Source organism: Lepisosteus platostomus, chromosome 3, assembly GCF_059453375.1.
Source record: "Lepisosteus platostomus isolate fLepPlt1 chromosome 3, fLepPlt1.hap1, whole genome shotgun sequence".
Taxonomy (NCBI): Eukaryota; Metazoa; Chordata; class Actinopteri; order Semionotiformes; family Lepisosteidae; genus Lepisosteus; species Lepisosteus platostomus.
Genome location: NC_142613.1, coordinates 59,690,096 through 59,696,454, shown reverse-complemented (window position 1 = coordinate 59,696,454; position 6,359 = coordinate 59,690,096). Strand labels below are relative to the sequence as shown.

At 35.5% G+C, this 6,359-nt stretch overlaps 1 protein-coding gene across 2 annotated transcripts in view; it reads left to right on the top strand.

The window, feature by feature from the left end:
- The first annotated feature begins 4,051 nt into the window (after positions 1 to 4,051).
- LOC148675170 (tyrosine-protein phosphatase non-receptor type 14-like) overlaps positions 4,052 to 6,359 on the top strand; it is a 99,193-nt gene continuing 96,885 nt past the window's right edge. For both annotated transcript variants that reach the window (XM_088626231.1, XM_088626230.1), the window contains exon 1: positions 4,052 to 4,588. The gene's annotated coding sequence lies outside the window, so the exon portion shown is untranslated. The remainder of the gene's footprint in view (positions 4,589 to 6,359) is intronic.

Genomic DNA, 6,359 nt, shown 5'->3' with positions numbered 1-6,359 from the left:
ACAAATGGCTTTTGTGTACTGTTTGTGTATATAAAAAACTGTTGTTATTTAGTTATCATTGATGTAGAAAATAACTGGAAAAAGGCTCTGTTTTTGGTTACGAAGATATATCAGTCATGGTTTAGGACTACGGGTTAAAATTGTGTCTGTTTTTTATGGGTACTTTCATTTAGATGCAATGTCACAAAAAGTGCCGTATGAAATTAAGTAAAGGACCTACACACGCACACAGGAGTGCATAAACAGTATACCTGTGTTTACACTATTTCCAGCCCGGTGATGTTCCCTACTCCTCCGAGGGCCCCAACTCTCATTTTCCTTATACATTTGTTCGTTACCAAAACATTACCCACTGCACTAAATAGATTTTGCCAGAGAGGGCTGCTCGAAGGCTCTTAAAAATGCAGCTAATACGGGTCTCAAACACCCTTATTCTTTCAGTCAGCTTCCCTGAAACTAAAGACAATACTTTAGAAGTTCACTCTGGATATTAAATAAAGAGCTGTTGATAACGTTTGTGATCACTGGCCCCCAAAGGTTCTCATCCCCGTTTATACTGTCTTGGTTGTAGGAGTATAGATTCTATGAGAAGAATTATCTCTCGACAGCTCCTGAACGCTATTTCTAACGCTGGATTTGAAAATAATTCACATTCTCTAATAGAGAGATAAAGAAAATATAGAATAAAATAAAAGTATTGGGGGTACACGGCTTTTGAATTGTACTTGGAAATAATGTTTCCTTTGTGAGCGAAGTCATAAATGAAAACATACGGTAGTGTTAAAGCTTCTTGCACCACATAATGGATATTTTTACTGAAGACGAATACAACGAAACCATGGATTACAAAAAATAACTGAATTGTGTTGTATGTTTCTTCATATTAAACACTAATTGCATTTTCAAATTTTATGACACTACTGTCTGAAGCGTGAATATTGTTCGTCCATATTAGGAGAAATATTGAAATAAAATGAACCGGGCCATTACATAACTTGCTCATAGATATATCTTAAGAAGACCACAAGATGGCGGGGTTCAGCTATCTTTGCGACATTTTACAACGTTTTCTTTTGCCTAAACAAATCTCAGAAAATGTTGAAAGCAAATTATAAGGGAAATGCTGCATTTAAAAGTGAAGGGACTCACTTTTAAAATTAAACATCAAATACCTCAAAGGCCTATCTACATAAAAGCATAAAATTGTTTCTAAAGACTAGAACAATTAACAACCATCAAAGATTAAGGCCAGTTGAGACGTTTTGAAATCCTGTGTTTATCCAAGATTATTTACAACATATAAATACGTCTTTTTATCTGACCACAAAACAATAAACAAACAACAAAACTGACCAAATAAATATATATTTGATCAAGCCTATACAAGTTGAGTACATAAGCTGATTTTAGTGACTCTAGACACTTAAGGACTCTGTTTTGTCAATTGATAAACAAAACCTCAAGTCCAACACATAATGCCAACCTATCCTGTCCTATAGAAGTAAATTCAATCACCGGACCTCCAGGTGGTCTTCTGTGGTAGCTATGACAGTGAGAGATGTCTATGATTTCCTCTAGAATTATTTTATGCTTCTTAACCCCTATGCATTACTTTGACCCCACACATCTTAGGGTTTTTAATGAAACAGTTGCTAGTAGTGTACAATGGATGTGAATAATGCCATTGGCTAGAAATAGTTTTAGTTTTGAGTTTTAAAAGTAGCAGACTCTTGTACAAATTGCACAAAGAAAAAAATAATGTACATTTCATCATCTTAGTTTCACATCTCTAAGGTGTTCCATTTAAATGGAAAAATGAATGGAGCCTTTAGTGTTCGTTCATGTACTGTATAGCAGCCTGTAACTTTAAAAACATAATCTTATAATCACTAATAGTTAAATTCAACAAGTTTTGAACTTCTTGCAAATTGTTTATTGTATAAATAAGGTATAACATTCATAACCTTTTGCTGCTTGAATTTTTTGACTGCGCATAATACTGTATGTGCCTGTTTGTGCCTTGGTTATACCACTGCAATCAAGATTTGATTAGTTAGTATTCAATAAATTCCTGACAGCTACAGAATTACTGAAGACTTTATGTGTGCTGAAACTGTTCTTCCTCCTAATTAATAGGAAGACTAAGCTAGGATTTCAGCTTCTGGAATGCAAGACTGACTTTATACTGCCAGTTTAAGTTGTTAAAGAGGCTTCTGGACTGTTTTTATTATTACTAGTAGTATTATTATTAGTATAAGTATTATTATTATACCCAGGGTGACTTGTTTTTTCAACCTATGTGCATGTACAAAAGGAATAGATACAAGTTACAAACAAGACCGAGTTCAATTCAATTTTTATAAAAGCAAGGACAATAAAACCAGTGTAGAAAGTGCAACTTGAGTACTGCACAAAATACATTTTGAAAAATGTGCCCTGCTTTGGCTGGCAATTTCGAATTGGGAAATACACTGGGATTCTTTACAAAACAATCACAATCATATATCACTTACAATAATGGGTAGGCGATTTTTGGAATAACAGGGGACCTGGCAAAACCCAGCAATATGCTACAGGAGTCACATCACATCAGTTTTCTTATGTCCATTCACAGTCACGAGAATGATTTTGTTGTGCTTAGGATTGAGAATGGTACCTTAATGGGTTATTTTGCTTCACTTATATCAGTTGTCTGTTTTTGCATTTTAAATCAACTGGGTTGTTGGTAAACTGGTGAAGGCCTTAAAACAGACACATGGGTCAAAAGAATTAGAAAACTCATCAGATGGAGTTGAACAGGGCTGAGCTACTGTGGGCCTGTTATGTTGTTATGAATCCTAAGCTGCTATGAAAAAAGCAAAAACACAAGTAATATTTTAGACACTCCAAACTGAAATCCATCTACAGTATGTGCCTAACAGCTTATATATATATATCCTGTTGTTCATTTGAGCTCCTCAAAAAACACTCATTTAATAACATTGTATTAATATTGTTATGGAAAAAATAGAGGTTAATTCAAGGCTGAAAAGTAAAGAAAATGAAGATATACTGTTCAACATTTCAGCTGTGGGGGAGCTCTGTTACCTGAAAAAGTCCCAGTCCCAAGTCAGATTTCTTTGGGCTATACTCAGCCATTCATCTCTGATGTTTTTCTCATGCCTGGATTTTTTACATAGTATGAAAAGCTTGTGCTTTCTTGTGCTCCACTCGAAGGCCTAACAAAATTATAGTGTAAAAACTGCCTTATTTTTTATGCAGTGTTACAGGTTCAGAACTGTTTCTTCATTCAATCTTTGGCTTTGCAAAAAAAACAACAACAAAAGGCCCCAGTCATCAGTTGTAGGAGCAAGCTGTCGTAGTACTTAATGGCTGGACAAGCCAAGACACATACTGTTAAAGCTTTACAGAGTACATCAGAGGTACAAGATACTGTTGATTGTCGCAAACAGGTACTGGAAAGGAGCCTCAGTAAAATTCATTTTGAAATATTTGAAATTTGACTTAGGTTTGGCACTTGTAAAGGTTTGAGGGTAATCAGCAATACTCCATCATTCATGCTGAAAAATTCAACATTACTTTAGCAATATGGGCTGGCTATGCAGTAATAATCCTTTAAAGTTTCAAGAAGAAATTGATTCAGATAAACAACGAAAAGCTAGTAAAAGACCTTAGAAGCCAAGAGAGGAGCTTGTGAATCTGGCAGTGATGATAAACTGGTTATAAGAAAATAATATAAAAAATGTGATAGGAATAATATTTCCTAATATTGAAAAGTTCGAATTTAACAACATAATTGAAACGCCACATTAGTCTCCTAGTCTAAATTTCGTTTAGCCCGACGCAGTGGTGCATAAAAGCTCCGGTTTTTGTTGGAGTGTAAGTGCTACTGCTATAGGTAGCCTAATAAAGTGGGAAAAAATCTTGAGAAAAAAGCTTGATACCTATGTAACACTCTTAACAACTTAAAAAGAGATGACTTTCTGCTTTAGGCGCTCGCGTAGAAAAATCGCTTTTGAAGAATCTCGGATCTGGCCCTGTAGATTGTTCTTTGCATTGTATTGTCTCCCTCGTAAACCATTAAGAGAGCTCCCACTTTTTCGTTTGCACCACATTCCTGGGATTCCACAATTCTGATGTCAGAAGGGACGGCTCACACTTCTATCTAAACCTATACGCTTCTCGCGTCTCTTGGGTGATTTCGTGGTTTAAAATTATCATATTCTAATTTTCAGAATCACGGGGAAGGAGATCGCAAACTGCGGATTACTGGGCGAGTTTTAGGCATACGCGCGTTTTATTATTATTATTTTTTGGTACGGAAAGAAAACTTTGGATTTTTAACCTTGGAGTAAAAGTAGATTTGAAGGCTAGAAAGAACGTATTGAGTCTTGGTGTGGAAAATAATCCACATTTAAAAGTTTTAAAACGACTTTTCTTTATTTTTCGGAAAGAAGGATCTATGCACAGTAAAGGAATCTTTCTTGGGATTGTGGAACCAATTTCAAACTTCAAGATTTGGATATACAGGATATAGTGGGATTCCTGCTTAAGGGAAACATACAAAGAAGGCATGTAACGAGTCCCGGTGGGTATTTGTTATTGTTTTTATTTTTTGGTCTTTTGTTACTTTCTAATAAACATCTAACTGCAAAACACTTTTTTTTTTATCGGCGAAGAACGAGTACATTCAATTAAGATTTTCCGGTTTTTGCTACTGCTTAATTTTCAAGGGAAAAGCCCAACATGTTAAAACAAGGTTTCTTAGTTTATCGCGTTTTCCACAGCATATCGCAAGAAAAAGTAACAACGTTGAATAGAAAATATTGAAAACGTTGCATCTTACGAACAGTTTTCTCTGTTTCTATTTTTATAGCGTCGACATTATAGGGCCTTTTTTTAACAAAATACCAAGGAAAATACGACCTGTGCTTCCTAACACGAGGAGTAACGTGTAATAAACCATTTCCCTTAATACCTAAGGCAGAACATTTTTATAAATTCAAAGCTTAGCCTCATTACACGTGTTGTATTAAAAAAACACCGTCCCAAACCCTTCATTGGCGTTAGACGGAAAAATGGTAATTGTTAGTTATATTCCCTCTCCTTGCAGAATACCTAGACTGCAGTTTGTAGCCTACTGTTAGCAGTTGCTAACGGCTGTTACTTTATGCAAGTTAACTATACTTTAAAGATGAGATAAGATTTAACGTCAACCCATTCTATAAAGGAGCATTTTAAAGCACCTAATAACATCTTCCAAGTTTTTCTTGGTTTAGATGTTTGAATCGTTTCCTTTAAGGCTGCATACCGTAATCAAAGGAAATTAACATTTTAAATCTAGGCAAAATAAGTTTAATGAGCGGTGTGAAATAGCGTTTAGGGTTCTATACTTGATGTTTGTGGGTTCAGATACCAGGTGGGACACTGCTGTTGTACCCCTGAGCAAAGCATTTCGCTCAGATTGCGCCAATAATATTCCCCAAAACGTCAACCAAATAATACTTACGTTTAAGAGACAATAGTCAGTTGAACCTAAATCAGTTAATTAAATACAATTTCAAATAGAGGGTACCTGTACTGTTGTCTGGTTCTGTTAGTCACAAGGTAGTGTGACGTCAAAGGTTATGAAGAGGATAGCTTGTGTTTTTTGATTCTCTGTACTGCTTGCAGCAGTTGCATATGTCACAAACGTACCTGAAGTTCATTGTGTTAATAACATTATAGAGTTATGCAGAATAAGTTCTGAAACTTTAGGAGAAGGCAAATTTCACAGCAGAAACAAAACCAAACCCCAAAGAAACTTTGAGATGTAGTTTTCAGGGTTGGGCTGAATCTTCACTTCTACTAGTTATTTGAATGTTTCTGATTTATCTTTAGTGAATAGCAGAAACCAAGTTTGCCTAGTTGGAAAACGGTTAAAATGTTTGTGTAACAACTTAGTAAAAAATATTTATGCTTCCTAAACTTACCTGTTTTCACTACTATGCCAAAGGTCTGGAGTTTTCCTGCAGAGAAAAAAAGTGATTTGCTAACCAATCTGGTATTCCTGGACAGAGAACCAATCCCTGATTATAAAATACTCTGACAATTTAATTATAATGGGTTGTTTTATTTACATGTCCATCCCTTCCTTTTTTCAACCGCCAGCACTCTGCTTCTCAAATGCTTTTGATGTTTGAAATGGCAGCATTGACTGAAGAACATTTAAAGGGGCCCCCTGTTTCCAGCATTTTGCTTGCCCATGTCCATCTCTCAACCTGTGTAGTTCTCGACTGCTTGGACTGTGATCTAGGTTGGGTGAAGTCGATATCATACATTTTAAAATCTATTTGTTCTTTGCGATCTGAAATTGTAGT